This window comes from Anas platyrhynchos, chromosome 10, assembly GCF_047663525.1.
Source record: "Anas platyrhynchos isolate ZD024472 breed Pekin duck chromosome 10, IASCAAS_PekinDuck_T2T, whole genome shotgun sequence".
Lineage (NCBI taxonomy): Eukaryota > Metazoa > Chordata > Aves > Anseriformes > Anatidae > Anas > Anas platyrhynchos.
The window spans coordinates 18291413-18312310 of NC_092596.1; the positions used below are offsets into that span (position 1 = coordinate 18291413).

At 45.2% G+C, this 20898-nt stretch overlaps 1 long non-coding RNA gene across 3 annotated transcripts in view; it reads left to right on the forward strand.

The window, feature by feature from the left end:
• Positions 1-20898, forward strand: part of LOC106016317 (uncharacterized) — a 54716-nt gene that overhangs the window by 29189 nt on the left and 4629 nt on the right. Inside the window, exon 5 of one of the 3 annotated variants that reach the window (XR_005268261.2) lies at positions 10132-12560. The exons of 1 other annotated variant lie outside the window; for it this stretch is intronic. This is a non-coding gene — a long non-coding RNA (uncharacterized lncRNA). Of the gene's footprint in view, positions 1-6113; positions 7152-10131; positions 12561-20898 lie in introns of those variants that run through there. One more of the 3 variants, XR_005268263.2, reaches the window with a different exon arrangement.

The window sequence follows — 20898 nt, forward strand, 5'->3', positions numbered from 1 at the left end:
GAAGCATTGGAGGAGGATGCAGTCCCAAGGGGAACATGCCCTGCCAGAAGGTGATCCATAGGGAATATAACAACTCAACCTCTCCTATAAATACACCGTTTCTTCTCATCAGAAGAGAGCAATGGGCTCTGTAGCATGTCCTGGTGATCATCAGACATGCGCAGTTTCCTGACCAAAAGGGAAAAGGTAGTCCAAGCCTGAGGGTCTTGCAGATACTTCCCTTCCAGCTAATGGGCTTTCACAGAAAATGCCTCTGATGGCACTGCATGGGGGAGTCTGCCTTTCTCTATCCCCCTTGAGAGTTTTTTTTTTTTTTTTTTTTGCACCATTTTTGCAATGCTGATCTTCTGAGCTAATGTCTTGAATTCGTTGCCTACTAATGCAGTGTGGTCCTTTGAGACCCCTGGGCGTATTTAATTTCATGCATGTATAAGATACCTTTTCCCTTTTGGCACTATGATACCAGCTGCAGTCACTTTAACCACTGCCAGTCAATCCTAGTTATCAGAATCTGTTCAGGGGACAGGAGGAGGGAGAAGATAATGGATTTGCCTTGAGAGCTCATCTAGAAATGCAACCCTACGCAGCAGACTGCCTATGTAATGTATTACTTTTTAATAATGTAAATATATTAACATCAGAGCAGTCTTCTCAGTCTTCAGTACCTAAACATTACATCTCTATCAGAAGCAAACGTAATTAGATATCATAAATATGAGAAATATCGGGACATTAACATAAAGAGCACCAATAGGTTGCTTTGCTTGTCACGTAATTGAAAAGCATTAAGGGTGCACTCTGCTGCGCACCAGCACGGTGAGCAAGGATCAAGCCTAATGTGAAGGTACAGCTCCGGTATGCAGAGCCTCACCCCACATAACTTCACAGGAACACTGTCAGGGTTTTTTTTAGGTCTGAAAGTTAACATTTCTATAAAGTTGATTAGCATTTGCAAATGTTCATCAGTGACTCTCTGTGCCATTCTCTAATCAGCAATGTTTGCTCTCTTGGTTATTTAATGGTATTAGCAGCAGCAAAAGTGGAACCATTTGTTTCAGGCCAAGCAATCATAATCCTGCTCACTCTGGATGCTGGTATTTAAATATGCGTGGGATGTTTTCATCCTACATTCCTGTTCTGTAAGATTTCTGCTATGCAAAGTTTTCCAGTCTCTTGGTCTTCTACTTAGCACCCTCCAGGTAAGCCTGGAAATGCAAAAATGTCAACCATTTTAAATAAGGTACAAAGCCAAAATGACATATGAAGATTTTACACTTCCAGAGCAAAAAAGAATTATTTAGCATGGCTCTACTGGGAGTACAGACTTACTCTGAGAAAAATGGGATGCTCTGAATGACTTTATGGTGATGAAATCTTTGGGGTAGCCCAAGAGAGAAAGTCAGGTTCCTGTTGCTGGGGTAGATTAGATCCACATTAGAAGATATCTAATCTTGGCTGGAAGACAGCTCAGTGGTGTTTTCCCAACTGGTTGTACAGCAGGCCTCTTTCTTAGGCTGGTCACCTCCTCCCTCTGGGCTCACAGGCTCTAGATGAGCACCCGGCCTTATGTTATTGGGGTGCAAAGGGGAGGATGAGTTAAGAACCAGTACAAGTTACCCCTCTTCTCTCCTGCACTGTGCTGTTTCTCTGCCTGGGGCTGCTGCAGCCCTGGAGCCTGGTGGCTGAGGCTCACTGCGTGTTGTGTTGAGGCAGTCAGAGGTGGCAGGGCTCAGGAGCAGTCTGTCACTGGGAATTTTGCATATTTTGTCTTCAAGACTTGCTGTTTCCTGGAACTGGTCTCATTCGAGATTTTGATGCCAAGTCTTCTTTCACCTTCTTCTGCTTCTCTTTCTTTATACCCCTTGTTCTATAATTAGTTGAATTTCTGTCTCTGCTTTGCTTCTTTCTTTGTCCTTTTCCCAGCTCTGCTCTTAGATCTCTCTCTTCTTTACTTTCTGTCTGCCTTCTCATGGCTGGATATTTATTTGCTTATTTTAATTTCTCTGGTGGGAAACCCTTTCCTGCACCACATCTCACAGACATCAGAGGATCCTCACAGCCCTTTGCCATCCTCCCCATGCCACTGCCTGTGCTCTCCCCTTGCTCTCTCCTCCTCCATGAGTTGCGCTGTTGCTCTGCTCTCACTGCCATGGTAACTTCAAAAAGACATGGCCATTTGATTTACCGGGCGAAGGAGAAGTCTGCGGGAGTGTGTGTGTACATATAGATGTGCCAGGGGAGGGAACGGGATATCCCTTTCCTTTTTCTTTTCATTTTTACGTTCAAAGCATTTTATCAGAGCTGCTGAGAAGAGGCTCCAACTCACAGGAACCGTGTCTGGCTGTAGGACAGGAGCTGTGTACCCCATCTCATGGCTCATCTTGGGGTGACCTCGCAGGCAGCTGTGGCACCACGTCCTGCAAGGGATGCTCGTCTGCTCCCTGTGCCTGACTCATGGCTCTGCAGCAACCAGGAGTTAAAATAAGGCAGCAACATCTTAAAAGTAAAAACCATGGGAAAGAATAGCTCTGCTCCTGAGGGGAAACATATGGGGCATTAGGAACGCTTTCCCCAGCTTGCATATTTATACTTGAAAGTTAACGGGAAAAGAAAACAAACACAACAGCTTCAAACCAAACAAGCCGTAGGGTCTTGCGGGCTGCGGCGGCTGCTAGGGTGAAAACCAGTGGTGTGCTGTGGTGGGGATGGGGCCGGGGAGGCTCAGCCACATGTGTGTCCCCCAGAATGGGACAAGGGGCTGTGGGCTTTTGCTGAGTGTTTGGTCTGGAAGTGGAGCCAGAGAGGCTGGCCCTGCCCAGCAAGTTCCCACATTACCCTGCTAATTCTAGCTGTTGTACTATTTGGGATCATGCAGCACCCTGCAACCAAACCCTCCAGCACAGCCCTCTGGGGATGTTGAAACAGCAGTAGAGGCCTTCCCCAGAGCATTCTTTCTATTTTCCAGAGAACTGATAGCACCATTGGCACATTTATCCCTTGCCCCACCATAAGCAGCAGGGCCCAGTGTGGGGACACTGCTGTATGTCCTCATCCCTGCTCTCTCCTTTTTGCTGCTGGGCATGGCACGTCCACCTTAGCATGAGGCATGTTGGAAAGCAGCTTTTCTGCAGTATGGAGCTGGGGAAGAACAAACCTGACGCTCCACAAGGGCTAAGCAAGGGATTCACTGCAAAGATTTCCTCATGTAAATACCTTCCTGTGGCTTTTAATATGACTGAGGAGGAACAAGGAGTAACCTGGGACAGTAAAACTAAAACTTGGTTTTCTAATCTGTGAAAACCAAGTAGGGAAAATATAGAGGAAAGAGCCAACAGCAGTGACCTCCATGGATCCTGAAGCAGGTCTCTGAAATGATGCTGTGCCCAGCTTGCCCTGTCCCCAGCCACCTCACGTGTGTATGGCTCTGTAGAGCGCCTTAAATGACTGTGCGAGGGGCAGGGATGCTGCTAATGAAGCAAGATGTAGCTGCAGCCTGCTCCCTAATGCAGTGCTAACTCACTCACAGCCATTACCTTTATTTTAATAGCATCGTGGTGAAGCTGTATGAATGCAGAATTTTTCCATTACTGAGTTATTCATGTAAGGGTCGGACCAGATGCACGTGTTCCTATTCCTCAGCTTACTGGTGGTGGTTTTCCTGTGTACTCACCAGGAAGATGCAGCCTGAGGCTTGCTGGGAGAAATGTACTCCATCTTCTTCAGTGCTGGAGAGAACCAGAGGTCTGCTTTGAAAGGCGGGGGCAGGTTGACCGTGATACTGGTCACACCAGAATATTTTATGCAACTTTTGAGCTGTGGAAGCTCCTTGGCCTTGGCTTTGTGTCCTTGAGTAGAGCTGCAGGGCAGCCACGTCCTCAGGCCCCTGGGGAGCTGGGGGTGGTGTTGGTTGTGGTCTCACAGGAGATTTCACAGGAGATGAAAAGGGTAATAAAATGAGAAAAAGGAAAATGTCATTCAGGTTAATTTTGGTTTGATTTTCACCTGAAAGCATTGTAAAAATTACAGGAAACTTCTAAATGAAATGATGTTCTGAGCTGAAAAGACCTGGAGATCTGCTATTAAAGGTTTTGACTTCCATTTTTATTTTTATAAGGAAATAGCAGAAATGTACAGATATGTTTTGATGTTTAAGCTCCATTTATTTTTGTTGGAAAGGTTGTTTGGCTGTTTGGTTTTGTTTTCACCGGCTTTGTATTGGAAAGAAAACATCCTGGATGCAAATGTGTGATCCAGGAGGGAGCCTGTGAGTCTGCCACCAAATGCATCTTTTCAGTACAAAATGTCTCCAACGCCAGAATACTGGGTTAATTTGCCATTCTTCCAGGGCTACATGCAAACTGTTCAGTTGATTAGCAATGTGCAAACACACCCACCACAGCATACACCAGTGCTCATAAACTGATAAATAACAACAAATTAGTGGCTGTTTTTTTTTCTCCCCAGATCTATTTTGTCCTCTTCACTGCTGCCCAGTTCCAGTACCTGGTGTAAAACCCATCTGTCTTCCCCAGAACCACGTTTAACTTTCATGACCGCTTGTACTTGCTTTGTTTTCTTGCTGCACTCATCCTTCCCCTCTGCTTTGCAGTCCCTGAGCCCCAGGCGGTGCTCAGTGTGGGGCTCATCGCCAGTGGTGAGGGGCTGGGATAGGTGCGGGTGTGGGGATCAGGTGCTCACCATGGAGAAGGAGGCTGGAACAGGCGGATTTGGGAGCTCCATCAAGGGAGCCGCAGGAGGATCTGCTCCCTCTGGGAAAGGACAGGCTGGATGCTTTTCATTATGCTTCCGTCATGTGCATGCATATGTATGAAAGGAGCATGCTGGTGCGTGCGCGTATGCATGTGCACGGTAAGAGATAGAGAGGGAGGTTTATGCATTGAGCTGTCAGGAGGACCGGCTCATGCCCACAGTAAGTGGAGGGACAGACTGGTCAGCCTCTTCAGACCAGAAGATGTGGGTCCCTGAGCACTGTGGTGATGGGGCTGCCCCAGCCCTGCTGCAGGAGCCACTGCAAAACCTCAAGTGCGACTCTCTGCTCCCCCTCTTTTTGCCCACCCCCTTCACCCACGGCTGTGAGGTGGTCACAGGGTTTTTCTCTCTGGCCGTTCAGATGAGCTTCTTGTTGCTGGAGCAACGTGGAGCAGCCTGAGCAGCCCCTGAGTACCTGGTTCCTAAAAGAGTGCTCTGTCATTAAAGCCCTCCTATATTTATGAGGCAGCCTTGCAGGCAGAGGTGGGTGCAGCGCTCCCCTGCCCGCTCCCCTTCTGCCTGCCACTCACACACTCTCTGTACCTCAAACATGCAGAACCCAAATTCTCCTCGGGAAAACAAAACCTCACGTCTCTTCTCACACAGCTGAAAAAAAAAAAAAGAAAGAAAAAGAAGAAAAGAAAAGAAAAAAGGGTGTTTTAGATTGAGCTCATCTTTTTCAAAACTTCCTTTTTCTTTGTCCTTGAAGAAAATCTGGTTTCTTCTTTCTGGTCCCTTCGAATGAAATTCCTAGCAGGGACACCTTGTCGGCTTTTTTTCTTGGTCTCGAATACAATGTTTCAAATGAAACGCCTTTTTTAGTCTCATCTACTTCATCTACAAGAAGATGGGTGAAAAATCTATTTTCTTTCTTCTTTTAAAAGATTTTTTTTTTTCCTGCAAGTGGCCTTATGGCTCCTTTTAAGAAATTATATAACAAATTGTGGAAATCTGGAAGGGAGCTGGTAGTTTGATTTCTTTAAGACTCTCCCTTCTGCCACTAAGACAAAGAAAGGCAGAGCAACATTCAGTAGGTAAAAAAAAAATAAAAATAAAAAAATCAAAGTTACTGTTTGGCTTTTGAACAAGGTGCAAATTAGTATTTGTTAAAATTTGAGACAGCAATTGTCTAAGAAAAATATTTTCAAAGAAGAGAAGGTTTTTTTCTTCTTAAATAAAAAAGCCCCCAAACCTTCCTTTCTTTTAACTTCAAAAGGTAGCCAGATTGCAGAGGAAGAGAGGAAAAGCTTAAATCTTCTCTGAAGGGGAGCAAGTTACTTAGTCAAAGTGATCTTATTTGTGAGGGAATCATTTTCTACTCACTTTTTTTTTTTTTTTGTCAGATTTTGATCAAGTGATTTGTACACTTTTAACTAAGCTGATCACACCTCTGCCCTTCTTACGGAGATGTCCAGTGGCCATTTATCTGAGAATATCTGGATTATGCTGAGACCTGACCATTTCAGGACACTTCATCAGCAAGCACCAGCCTGAGGCTAGGGCAGCAGTACTGCCAGAAGTCATCACACAGGAGGAAATTGAGGTGTGTGGCAGCAGGACAGCATAGGTAGGGTCACCAGGAGGAGGTGTCTGAAGGCAGGCACACATCCTCCTTTGCTCAATCCTTCAGGCCAACCCCCAGCACCCTTTCATGGAGCCATGCAAAGCAGATGGAGTTTTCTCTCTGCTGCCCTGTATTTTGGGAAACTGTTTTCAGCAGAACAACAGTGCATGAAAATGCTTCCAGTGCTACAATGGCATTTTGTGCCTGCTTCTGCAACGATGCAAGGAGCAGCAACACAATAGTGTATAGAGTTAGGCATGTATCCAAGTCTTGGTTGGAAGATAAGTGGTGCCTGTCCAGCCTGGGGTCTCTAGCAGCTACCACACTTGCAAATAAATAGTAATGATCAAGAGGGATTTTCAGGTGCGACCCATAGGTGTTTCATGTTTATGCAAGTGATAATCTCTGGAAAAATGAAGCCTGCTAAAGGATATTCTTGTGATTTATCCATGAAACCTAGCTTCAGCCTTGTCCAGACTAATATTAACCCTTGTATGAGTTAATATATGCAGCATCTGCTGAGTCTTTGGCTGGGCTTGTAGATTTGACATTGAACTCCTCATTTCAATCTAAACTTTAATAACGTAAGGGTTGCCACAGCGGAACAGAGCGACGATTCATCCCGGGGTTGGGTCTGCCAGTGGCCCATGCCAGATGCTTCAGAGGAGATTGCAGAGCATCATCATACAGCTAATTGTTGGGAACACGTCCTCCCGCTGCCAGCTGGTGTTCATCAGCTATGTGTCCTGCAGCACCGGGGTCTGATGAAAATAGCCATGTTTAGCGCTTGCCTTCAATCAGAAGAGCACAAACACTGGTGAATGAAACCCTTCATATGGCAGGCATTGTGTTGGTGCTATCTGTTGATTGTCTGGTACCAAAGGACCAAGAGCTGGCCTCCTGGACGGAGGTTCAGCAGTTACAATCACTAGATGATAGAAACAGCGTAGGACCCAACATACGAAGGGTTTTGTTTGCTGATGGTTTACAAACCCTGTAGCCAGAGCTGAGCTTTGGCTGGCCCTGCCAGTCTTTGGAAGATGAGCACTTCCCCCTCTATTGGAGAGTAGCAGAAGCTATTCTTGTAGCTGTCTAGCCCTTTGAAAGTTTGTAAGCTTTTTTTTTTTTTTTTTTTTCTCTCCTCAATAACCTACAGCAAAGTCCTACAGGCTAATTATATGTTTCATTTTAAATCCTTTAATTTTTTTGTAGTTCAAATGGATAACTGTGTTTTTCTCCCACATCTTTGATTCAGATGGATGATTTGCTTCATTAATTGATATGTGGAGGAGGGGGCCTGGAAATGAGCTATATTTATGCTTCAAAATAATCTTTTCTCCACTTTTTTTTTTTTTTTTTTCGTCTGTGAATCCTCATATTTATTTCAAAATTATCCTGAAGTGAATGTCATCAACCTTTGTCCAGAAGACTTTTGCTGGATTAATTAGCCTATAATGAGTCTACTTCTGGTTCTCTTTGATTTCCAACTTGCAGGTTACCTGATGTCAGGCTATATCCAGAAATCACCCTCCTAGTTTCCATCCTGAGCTGTCAGTGCAAGGAGGAGGGCAGGGTGCTGGGGCTGCTTGCAAAAACTGGGATTTTGGTTGTTGAGGTGCAAACACACATGGGAGGTGACTCTTTTCTGGAAGTGCTATAGGCAACCAGTGAGCCCCAAAATGAGCCACGGCCCTATCTTTGGGGGTTGGCACTAGCATTGCCACACTGCTCTGAATTCACCTCCCAGCGGGGAAGCTTTGTGGAGTTGTGTCACTTGGCTTCAGCTCTTCTTCTTCCTGGCCAGACGGAGAACCTTGCGTGGGTCCAGGCCCTACAAACTGGGCACCAAAGCAAATTGTCCCAGCTTGCTGCCATGCCACCAGCCAACCAGTCAGCTCTGAGCTCCTGGGGAGTTTTCCAGCACTGCCGGCTGCTTTCTCCTTGTCTTTTTTTTTTTTTTTTTTTTTTTTGGCTTTGAACATACTTTGGTGAAAAATGGGTGTGAATCATTTTCCATTGCAAAAACTGCTTTTTTTAGGAATGCTACATCTTTTGAAGTGAAATGCCAGGAATCTCACAAGCTGAAGCTGAAATGTGCTGGTTGCAACATTAGGTGCTAACAGTTGGCAAAGCTTGAGTCCCAGTGGCTAAAATACCAGAGAAAATAGCAGGCACTTCCTTGGCTTATAAATTCTGTCTGTCTCACTTGTGCGACATGCAGTGAGGGCAGGGCTCAGCTTGGGCTGGCTGGCTGGCTGGCTGAGTGACACATTTCACAGGCAGCTTTTTATGGCACTCATCATGGTGATGGTCTGATTGCCTCCCAAGTGCTAATGAATATCTCTTGCAGCGGGTCTACGAGGTAGGAAAATATTATTCTCTCTGATTTCCAGATGAGACTGATCCATGTGGATTCATTTGCCTGAGACTGGCTGTTCCTCATGAGGGCAGTGATGCTGTCCCATGCCCTTGCTGTGCATGCTCCCTGTTTCAATTGGAATAAAATCTTTCCTCCAATAGCTTGGATCAACCTTCACATCACTGTAAGGCTGTAACCACTGGTGGTGTCTCCTGGCTGTCTGCTGAAGTTTCAGGCTCTGCTGCCTCTTTTGGGGCAACATCTGGGACATGCCCGAACCCCAGCCCAGGTCACAAGGCCTGATGACCCTGCACCAGGGAACGTTTGTTTGCTCCCTCTTTCTCCATTGCACAAAAGTAGCCACAGGCTGATGATAGACACACCATTTATAGGCAGATAAATGCTTGCTGCAGAAAGATGCTTGTTGTAGGTCAGTGCCAGGAGGAGGATGGCTCTGGTGGCAGCTCCTGAGAAAACACGATGAAGCCTCTGCCCTGGTCTACTCTGACCTGAGCTGAGCAGCCAGCTCAGCTTGCCCTCTGGTTGGAGAGGTGGCACATATGGATTTTGATAACTTTCTTCTGGTTAAAGGTCACTTCACACTTTAAATATTCATGCTCTAAGGACATTAAATAAATAATGCTGAACTTGTTAAGCTGAGTAGGTTGCAACTTTTGCATTTTGTGCCTCGTTTCCAGTCGAGATCTGACACCAGGCTGCTGAATGCAAGCTGTGCCCTGGTTAGGGAAGATTTGGTTTTTCAAACCCTCTTAGCTGCTAGCTGGGTGTGCAGAGCAGGACTGAAGCAGGTTGCTTACAGGTCTCTAAAACAGGTGTCTGTGATCGCTGCAGGCTGCTTTCTTCTTGGGGAGGGGAAGAGAAGTGCTATAAGCAGACACCTTTGCCCGTTGGTCTGGATGGAGTGCAGAAGTTCTGCCCAAGCTCATGGACTCCTGACAGGGCTGCCCGGCTCCCCGTCTCTGCTCTCATTGTGCGTATTCCAATGCATTGCCTGTGGAATCTACATTAAATGACAATTGTGAAGAAATCCCCATGGTGTGAGATTGAAAATAAATGGCCAGCACCTCTTATTTTATTTTTACATTGGTTGGTTGTTACCAGAATATCCCACGGTGCCTAGGGACTTGTGGTTCAATTCAGATGCTCGTATTTGCAAAAGATGGTTAATGAATATGAGGTTTCAAGGTAGGAGCCTCTCAGTGACATGAGATTTATGTAGAGACAGTTATTATAGTCGTTCCCCCCCCTCCCCGTCTGCTTCAGAAGGCATATGAATCATCACATGAAGGCCTCTGTATTTGTAAATCAGCTGAAACATAACACTGATGTTAGGAAGTTGTACTGAGTTAACTGAGCGACTTCTCAATCTCAGAGCTTTACATAACCCCTTCCTAACGCACTGTTATTTCCTTTATAGATAGACTCATAAATTACTCCTGGTACACAAAATGCGTGGGAGGCTGCCTGTTTGCTCAGCATGGGACCAAGACCTGCACATTCAAATATCGGCAGACAGCTGGAACACAATCTGTGAAAAGGCACTCAGAGCCTCCAGGTCTATTAAATACAAACTCAGAACATCTATCGAGAATTTTATATCTTGCATTACACGGGTAATGCCAAAAAGAATAGGTGCAATACCCCTGGGACTGTGTCAGTAAATGTAGCATCAGAGTATCCAAAAAATCTTTCTTTTGTGACTGGGTGGATCCGTGCGCATACAGGAGAAGTGGATGAATATGTATGGTTGTACATGAACATATATTTGTGGGTGTGTGAATGCATACATTTATATATATATATTTATATATATGTTTGAGAAAGGATGATCGGCCTGCCATAGCTAAATTCCATTTGGTATCCCGTGTTGTGCCGAGCTCTAACCACTTAGAGTCAGGAAACGCTTTGCTTTGGGTTCCACAGTTGTTGCCACCGCCCAGTAAAATTACAATGTATGCAGAGTTGCCCTTCTCTGAAATTATTTCCTTCCTGATATTGGGAGACCTTCATAATGGACAAAGCTGCCATATTTGCTTCCAGAAGCATGTCTGGTGTACATCCACAGTTTTTAGCAGACACGTGAGGCTGGAAGATACAGTTGTTAGACTAACGGGAGCAAAGGGAGCCAGGGCCAAGGTTACAAAGCACCACTAAAGAGCCTCTGGTTAAACTTCTGCATCATTAGTCCTGTGTATGTGTGGCAATTTTTGACTTTTTTGTTTTACTGTCTGAATTCTTCAAAAATCACTGTCTGATTCTGAAATGTAGTCCATGGACCAGTGCTTAACCCAAACCCTCCCATGGAGTGTGATGGCATTTACATAGCTTTCACCTAATGTAGATGCACAGACTTTACCAATATATTTTAATTTCCTGGTACCCAGAGCTAGTAATCAAAATTTTGAAACATATTTTACTGTCTTTAACCTAAAGACCACCTCTTGATTAAGCTGTTTTTGAATAGGAGCCAGATATGTTTCCAACTGTGAATAAGGACCAGGTATTCAGGCTAGTCATAAGTTGGATTTGATTAACAGTGTAATCCATTGGGCATGGAAGTGTTTCACGAACATTTCAAAGCATGTCTGGATGCTCATGGGTTGCAGTTGTCTACCGTGCAGGCACTGTTGGATATAGCTTGTTTTGGAGAGAAAGCATCTGATTATGAAAGAAATAACACAATCAGGTTTTACATTGTAGTGTCGTCCAGAAAGTTATATTAAGAGCTGCCTGCAGTGACGTGACCTGGGCTGTGCACTGAAAATGTACTTTACTTTGGGTGCCTGGGGAAGGAGAGTCCAGGAGGATGGCTGGGGCTGCACTGTGGCCATTCCTGGCCATCTGTCTTGCTGTGGGGTACGTGTTCCCTGGCTTTTCTGGGGAAGGGGCGAGTGGTTGAAATGCATCAGACTCACTTCTGTATTCAAGGTAGCATCTAGGTGATGCAGGCAGAGGATGCAAACCTTCCTGCGTCATTTTCTTGAGATCCCAAAGGGCAGTGCCACAATTTGCTGTGCCAGTGTGAAACCAGGTCTGAGCTCACTCTTCTATAACAAGCAGATAGGGCAGGAACAAGCAATCACACTGTACAGCAGGTGTGATGGAGAGACATGTGTTTGTGACATGGTCTTGAGGGACTGGAAATATAAAGAGACCAGAAGCAAATCAAATCCTCTATGTTTCTTCCAAGAAATCAGTTGTTTCTGGAATATTTTTGTCTCTTTCAGGAATAAGGTGTGGTCAGGAGAGAAGAGAGATGTAAAAACAAATAATACTCTCTGCGTGGCTCTACTGCAAAGCAAAAAGCCTCTGGTGGGTTTGACTAGTGCTGGGAAGAAAGCCCGTTCTCTTGCCAGGGTAGTTTCTTGTTCACATCTAACATTATTTAAGTTGCACCATGATTTTTTACCTTGGTGTATCCTTCAGTCATGTGAGAATAGAAGCTCTTGCCTACAAGGCCTACTTGATGCATGGAAAATGCTTTGGGATTTTTGAAGGAGAGAAGGATAAAAGCCTAAACTAGCTATTTTTCACTGTAGTACTGTTAAAGAATTTTAATTGAATTTGGTTTAAGAGGCAGGGTATAGGTATGTTACTGTGTAAAAACATCCATTAGTAAGAATACAACAAACAGGCATATACATGGCGAGTTTGTTAGCAACTCCTGCTATAAAATTTTGGTGAAGTTTTCAGGGGCATATGTTGTCATGGGACTTATAATTCTCATCTTGATTCTACTGTTAGCTTTCTATTTTTATATCCCTGGGGAAAAGTAGCAAAAACCAAAAACAAACAACAACAACAACAAAAAGATTAATGTAGCTGTTTTATAACAATCTATACAGGGTGGGAAAAGAAGCCCTCTTAGGCTTTGCCATTCAGTTCTGCAATAATAAATGAACTATCACAGTTCAAGATGCAGTTGTTGTTCTTTCACATCACCTGACTAATGCATCCTGACACCTCAATTATATTAAACATGAAGCCCCCCTCCAGCCCCACTTTGCACCGTGTCACAGAGAGCAAGCCTGTGCCTGCACCACGGGAACGCTGGTGAGCAGCCTGGGCTGGATGTGGCCACTTGGTAGCAGGGCAGGGGGCGAGAACAGGGCGTCTGGCCCCACGCTGGCGTCAGATATCCCCGCTGAGGCCTCTGCAGGGGCAATGCTTCTATTTGTGTGCCTGTGTACTTGCTGCCCTTAGCAAATTTAAAAAATAATAAGAGTGAAATCTCAGAGCTACCAGACCAAAACACAGTGGTGTGCAGCCAGACGCTGGTGTGCCTTATGTACTATTGCCACAGATGCTTCATAACAGAGTAGAAGAATATGATCAGCAGCTATTGTGAGTGTAATGAAAAGAGCCTTTCAAAACAAGTGTGGAAGCACACTCAGAAAAATCCTTCTATTTATTTATATTGATATCTCTAATAAAATTGCTTCCCACAAATGTTTTGCAACTGACACTGCTTTGCCCAGTATCTGCAATAATCATATCCTGGTAAGGCAATCTAGCAAGGTGTTTTTTTTTTTTCCAAGAGAAAACAATTACTTGTTCTTTTTTTTTTTTTTTTTTCCACAAAGCCTGGCTACACATCCCCACCGCTGCCCTCTGCCTTGGCATGGGCACGCTGCCGAGCTGCCTGTGAGCCCTGTGGGACTGTGAGGCTGGCCCCTTGGTGAAGCCATTCTGAGCCACATGGCTGCCCCTGCCTGTGTCCCTGGGCAGAGCTGCTGGGCTTGGACACTTCCATACTGGAGCAAAATTCCTCAGCCCTTCTTCATGAAAACACAATTACTGTCATTAAATCCATACTGTGATACACAATGTCTCTGCGATACTCCCCGATGAGCCCATGCACCGAACCTAACGACTCCTACTGTAGCTAAATACCATGCTGGGCTGTTAAGACAGTGCCACACGTCTGGCTCCTACTGGTGATGAGTGGTCTACAAAGCAGCCTGATTACTTTCTAAAGGCCTGATATCATGGTAACACCATGAGGGGGCATGAAAAAGATGTCTCCATCCCTCCCTGCCTTTCCCTGCAAGGCTCATCTTGCAGACTGCAGCTGCTGCAGCAGAAAAGGCAGCCAGGGGTGGTGGCACTGCTCCTCCCAGGCTGGGGATGCTGCCACATAAATAGGCAGGTTGAGGACAGACAAATTCAGCTCCCAAAGCACAGTTTTTTGCTGGAGTTTACTTTCCCCAATTGTGAGAAAAGAGGCCAAGGACCAGTGGCAGCAGAGCTATATGTGGCTGCTGCTCACACCTCTCACTTCTGCCTGCACCGTGGAGATGTGCTGGTGGAGCAGGGCAAGGGCTGCCACCCCAGAGCTGTCCCTAGCCTTGGCTCAGAAGCCAGTGAACAGCATGGTCCCACTGGCAGCCCTGGGTGTGAGTTGTTTCCCACCCCGTGCAACCACTGCCTCCTCCAGCGTTGCTGGGCCCCTTAGGAATATTAACGGAGCCCATAATATTTAATGGGTTTGCTAGTGATAATGTCATTTTAAGTGATAAATTGCTCCCTCACGTCACTGAATTCTGTTTCTAAATTTTTATGTATTTTTGATAGGCCAATTTATCCCTGCTGCAGTTCCAGCCCGTGCAGTCAATGGCATTCCACTGGGGGTGAATTTTGTCTGCTATTTACAGTGTGTGCTTTTAAGCAGTGATTGGTGTGACAGTGTGATCTGTACAGCTGTCTCCCTGTATTTATTCTTTTGCCTATAAGGTTGATTTATACTAGCTCAAAAAAAAAAAAAAAAAAAAAGAAAAAAGAAAAAAAAAGAAAAAGCTCACAGCCTTTCATGTGAATGACTTTAAATAACTGATTAATGATTATTATTAGGATGACTATAATGGAACAAGGTTTACAGAGTTTATGGACTTGGATGAGCAATTGCACATAAAGCTGTTGTGTGCTCCTCTCCAACTCTAAACCTTTTCTGAGGTTTTCTTTATAATTGGCTGGTGCCCTCTGGGCTCAATCTGACTTGACATGCCTGACACAAGGTTAGCGGTGGAGCCGCCTGCATGAGGGATGTCTGATGTTGGTGGGGGATGTCTGATGTCTGTGTGCTCTAGGACGGCTCCATGCAGGTACCTGCAGGCAGCAAGGGGTGTTCTGCATTGGCCCTTGCCTTTCAGGAAGGTGAAATCCCCATGCAGATGACAGTAGTGACTTGCAGGCAGGGAGCATACACGTATGGTACTTGCACAGCACTCCTGGGCATTGTTTGCATGAATTTTGTGAGCTTAAAATCGTGGTACTTGATCTCCAAGGAAGCATCTTTCCAGGCTTGTGTGACATGAAGAGCCCCTAAAGCTCCATTTATAGAGCTGACTCTCTGTTTCTGTCTCTGTTGCTGCAACACCTTTAGGTGCAGATGCTTGCCTCACTAATGGTTAATTTGATGCTGCCAGAGGTTTCCTGAAAAATTTTGGAGAGGTGCAGCACTGGGTGAATTCATCTGCTTGGCTTTGTATTTCTTCGCTCCCACTGGACTGACAAATAGACTGACTGAATAAGGGCTTCCCAGTGGTCAGAAACACCCACATGCAGCCAAGCTCTGCTGTGGTGAGTCCACATGTCCTGGGATGGGTATGGCACACGGACAAGCTCCTCAGGGCTGCCCTTGATGCAGAGATCAACACAAGGATCCCCTGCCCACTGCCCTGTGGTATCACCCTGATGGCAAAGCCCTCCTGCCAGAGCAGCTATGGTCCACATAGCATTCTCCAGGACTGAGGCTCCTGGGATGACTCCAGCAGTGTTATCCTGTCTGAGCTACCATGTGGGGTATGAAATATGGGGAAGGATGGGTACTTCATGAATATCTCCATGCCTTGGAAGAAGAAGGAATTTGCATGGCAATAAGGGCCATGAGTGTTTTCCTATAGGTTTAACTCCTGGATGCTCTTGTTTTGATGAGTGTGGAAGGGTCAGTAGAAGCAGACTGACAGGAGAGGTGCTTGGTTTTCCCTAGTGCCACAAAGTGCAGCTACCCAGCTAGGCACACCTTTGCAGTTCAGTTGTAAGATTTGTCACTGTCGAAGTCCTAGGAAGGGAAACATAGCTTTTTTTATAAGCTGGCACTGTTTCAAAAGTACTACAGGATAAGGAAAGTCTAGGAATACAAACTGTTATCATTATTGTTATTGTTATGGTTATTATTATTAATCACAGTTCAAGTAAACCTGCTTGAAAATTTCTCTTGTTATTTGCTCTACTTTCCACTGGTTTATGTTCCCTGAGCAGAGTTTGATTAAAAACTGTTGCATGTCATTTTGTTCACAAGGGTTGATGTGCTGTGCTGCTGTCACCTCTTTGCAGCCCAAATAATACGAAGACACATAATGGAAGTGGTTGAATACTTGCTACTGGTTTTGATCTTCTTCAAAATATCATTTTCACTTTATATGTCTAGAGAATAGCTGGCCTCCTGCCGTTCCCATTCACATCTTATCCTTGAACAATGAGGAGAAAATCTGCCTGCAGTAAATGTTCAGTTTATGTTGGGGAATTTTTCCAATACAGAAAAGAGAAAGGGAAATAAAGCAGCTTTATGAAATAATGGTGCCATTCTCAGATAAACATGGATATTTTTCCTGTTAACTTCATGAACAATGAGGAGTAAGGAGGTCAAATGTATCTGGACTCATGCCAGAACTGATTGTCTGTTCTTTCGTTTGAGGCTTTTAGGCTTTCTATATATGTATTTTTTTAAAGACTTCTGGACAAGACTTCTAACTCATACAGATTTTACCTTCTTATATGTAAAAAGGGCAGGTTTGTTACAGGTATAACGACATGGCTCTGGTATTTCAGTAAGCGTGGGCTCCACAGGGCTGATGAGTGCAGCCTGCCTGCACCGGGGGAGAAGGGAGCGTGTGTTGCCTGGTGGGGTGAGGCTGTGTCTGCAGGGAGCGGTTGGTGTGAAGCCAGGCCAGGCAGGACATCGCTGCTGGAAGGTTCTTAAAATTGGCCATCAGTTTTGGTGGAGCCCAGGGAAGCTTTCTGTTGAGCTGTTTGACTGTTTGTAGCCCTGGGACCCTTCTCTGCTCCCCTGCCTGCCCTGACAACAAATCAAGTTGCTCGGGAGTACCATGGCCGTGTGAAACAAGCACATTTGCCAGCTTGACTCTGCATCCAAACATCAGTACAACTACTTTTTATTATTAATTTCAAGCTCCAGCTGCTGCCTTGAAGCATTTTGTTTTGTCACTGTGCAAGTTGCTGCTCAGAACAAACAAAAGGGAAAAGAATAATGAAAGCAAACCCCCTAAAACTCATTAGTAACGTAAAGTCTAGCAAGTATGGCTAACAGTGTCTAATAATCCATCAAGGTGGCTCATCTGTCAGCTATAACGACATCATCCCTAGAAGTTTACTAACACTTTATAAGGTCTAAGCAGAGTTTAGTGTTCATGGCAGCAGCACTGTGATGGCTGGGTGCAGGAGCCAATGCACGGCCAACAAACAACACAGTGCCCACAGCACACAGGAACCATGCAAATGCCTGTAAGCCCAAAGGACAGGGTGTCCTTCAGGCCTGGCTGCAGAAGATACCGAGGCAGTTGGTGCCTGGTTACAGTGCTTTGCTCCAGGGAAATCACAAAGCCCATCAGAGCTCACTGAGGAGGTGTGGGTCCCACCAAGCCCAGGAGCTGCCAAGGTTGATCTGTCTGGCTTAAAGTCACTCTAAGGGTTCCACAAGACTATCTGTCACCAGCAGATGCTCTCTCTGTGCCTTTTGCAATGTCTCAGTCACCTTCTTTGCTCTCCCTTCCAGTGCCTTTTCCTGTGCCCTCAACTAATCCATCATCTGCTCTGGGCACGGAGAGCACTCCGTGGAGCATTTGCCACTTTATGCTGCCGACCTTCCGGCGCTGCTCCCGCTGCAGCTCCCAGCCCGCTCTGATCCGCTCTCCCTTTGGAGTCTGCTGACATGTTCTGGTTTTCAAACAGCTTCATATAAAACTGGAAGGTCTCAAATCCAGATCAAGGCTGACATCCGCTGTTGCTCCCTCATGCAACCAGCCTGCTGCCTCCCATAGGGCTAAAGCCGTTGTTTTTGCTCCACTGTTTGTGGGGCTAACACATTTACTGCTGCTATTCCCACTGGTGAGGGTATGGGTGATGGTCACACAATCACTGCGAAAGGCTTAGAAATGCATTTAAGTGGCTTGTGTTTTTCTGTGAAATCTGAATTAAAATCCCCACCCTCAGCAAAAATGAAAAAGAGAAACACCAACAACTTAAAAAATACATATTGCTTATAGGGAGTCTGAGGTTTTGCTGTCTTTTTCTCCAGACAGGAATGTTGTAGCATTGCCTACAGAGCCTTTCTTCTCTGCATTAGGCGAGCGAGGAGATTTCATTTCATACATCATTTACAATGGAGTGCGTCAGGAGCAGAGTTGGTGCATATTAACACAGGGATGTGGGGAGAGAGTTGGTTTCTTTGAAAGTTTCAAAGCATTTCCACTGAGGAGGGGAGCCAGTGCTGCTGATTCCCTTTCACTCCCTTGCAGAAGCTGCATGTACCAAAAGCCCATGAAATGGAAAGAGAAGAACAAAGGCAATGAAATGCCTGTAATGTTCCAGCATTAGTGAGAGCTGGAGTAACACAGAGATGGTGTGGAAAGCGACCCCCTAAGTCTCCAGCAACTCTTCTGTCTCTCCTCCTCGCTCTCCTAGCTGCCTCCTGCCTTCCTTTATATTCACACTGGAGTGAGCACAGGGAGGAACCACGCTTGGAAAGAGTGGTCATGGGTTGGGAGAACATGAGGAAGACATCCTGCTCCTTTCTCCTTCCATCCTGCTCCTTCCTCCTTCTGGCCAGCCACTACTCATCATCACCCTTTCTTCATTGGCCCATATTTGAATTCAAGCCAGGTCTTTGGAGCACTACAAAATAGCCACCCTGCATATTGATCAAAAAGTAAGTCTGTGAGATAATGATTTGGTTTAAGAATCAATTTTTTTTTTTTTTAATATGTTTGGTTTGCTTTTGATTTCCTCCTGGAATTTGAAGCCTTAAGATATACTTGAGAAAACTGGAAATTATAGCTCACTATGAGCTCTAAAACTAAAGCTAGGGAAGATGGTGTTGTCTTATCACAGGACCCCAGGGACTGGATCTTTCTGGAAAACATAAGGTACCACAAAACTTACCATAAAAGCTGTGGGACAGGCAATGAAATGACTGTGTCTTCCTTCCTTTGTTGATGTGCAGTTTCTCTCTTTAGCAGAGGCTGAGCGGACTGTCCTGCTAGGGAGAGGAGAGAAGTCCCCAAAGCACTGTGACACTGTGCCAGCATCTTTCCATCTTCCTTGTGTTTGGAGAGAGCCACTGGGCAGGGGTGCGTGGGATCTACAGTCTTCATACATTAAAATGCTCTCTAAATGCTGTACATTTCTCTTTCTATAGAAAACCACCTAAAATATCTTGGATTTTGGACAGAAGTGTCTGGCAGGGAGTTCTGGGAACAATGCCAGTATTAAGGGCATCTTCCAGTACTGTTGCACCAGGAATGCAATGATTATCTTGTCTGCCTGATGCTGCTTTTCCATGTGTGTGATTGTAGGTCAAGGGATTGGGAAGAGATTTAAGCAGGAGTTCCCCTGGCTCCCGAAATTAACACAAAGTCTTTCTTGGCTATTATCAACATGAAGACTTTCTTGACTGCTGTAAAATTCACATCCAGTTCTGGTGGGTCATCTCAGTGCTATCAGATCTGAGGGTGAGCAGAAACAGCAGAAAAAACGCCCATCACATCTGGGAAAGTCTACTTTCAGGCACTCTCAGGTTTGTTCAGTAATTGATGTTGATCAGAGATGTTTCCCTGGATTTACAAAGTTTATTTTCAATTAAACTATTGACTACTAGTAGTTGCTCAGAGTCTGCTCCAGAACTGTTGATGGATTTAATTCACTCAGGAGAGATTCAGCTTGCTCTGGGTGACTTCTACAAGGTTACGGGAGCAACACACATGGTGGGTTTCTGTCGGCTGCTAGTTGGGTCCTGTTAGAGTTAGGAAATGGAAACTTTTCCCATCCCTCCCCCATGAGTGTGCTAAAAACTCCACAATCTATTTTCTCTCACTCTTCACCTCTTCTCCTTTATATTGGCTGCTTTGCACCAAAAGCCCCATAGTTACGTGCACTTTGACACTTGCATTTCAAAATGCCTGATTGTGGAGTTCTGCCAATACCAGCAATTGATCTAGTGCCACAGACTGGCTTAATTATTCAAGGTCAGTCTCTCTCTGTCTCTTCTTGTCCGGGGAGTAGCAGCTATGGGGAATAAAACTTGAACAGTCTTTAAATTTTAATCATAAACTTCAGTAAGTCACAGATTTGTTTTGCTGTATGTGTTATATTTCTGTTGTACTTCCTGCAACTTTTCCAGCACCAGTGCTCAAAGCACGTCTATATCACTTGGTACAACAGTGAACCTTTGTAAAGCACAGTATTTTACACTGCTATTTAAAATGCATAAGTTGTGTGATCTAAGCAGTTTCCAGTTCACTTTTGAGCTCCTGTAAAATGCATCCCTTAAGGCATTTCAGCTGAGCAACTAAGAAGGTGAGGGTATTAGAGGTTGTGAAATGGCTTGTCTGCTAAGTCTTTCTATGTGCATCTCTTCAGATAAATCTCCCGTGACCTCCTGCTACAAGCAGAACATTAGTTAAGTATCTCATTGGTAATGGAGTGTTCTGGACCTGATCTTATATTATATTAAGGACCCTTCATGCTGTCTGGGAACACATTGGCCTTCAGGAAGGATAGGAAAGGTGTCCCTGACAGCACACAAGGTGCAAGCAGTTCCATTAAACAGTGCTGGGCTTATGCAAAAGACCCCCCTCCAACCCTTCTGCCAGCTATGGGCACCCAACTGGGCCAGAGGCTTATTGGGATGCAGCTCCAGGTGTGCAAGGCACACGGCGCTGGCTGCAGCTGGGTGGGCTGCGAAGACCCTGGGATGATGCCTGCCCACCACCTGCCAGGTGGAGCATGTACATTTTGGGGGAAGGGGGAATAAAGCCCAGCTACTTTTGCTAATTTTCAAACTCTTGGCATGATTACAGTATCTCTGTTTTACAGCACCCGGCTATTAGTGTAAAGCACTATGCAAGTCAATTAATGATAATGTCTCTTTCCTTGAGATAAAATAGTT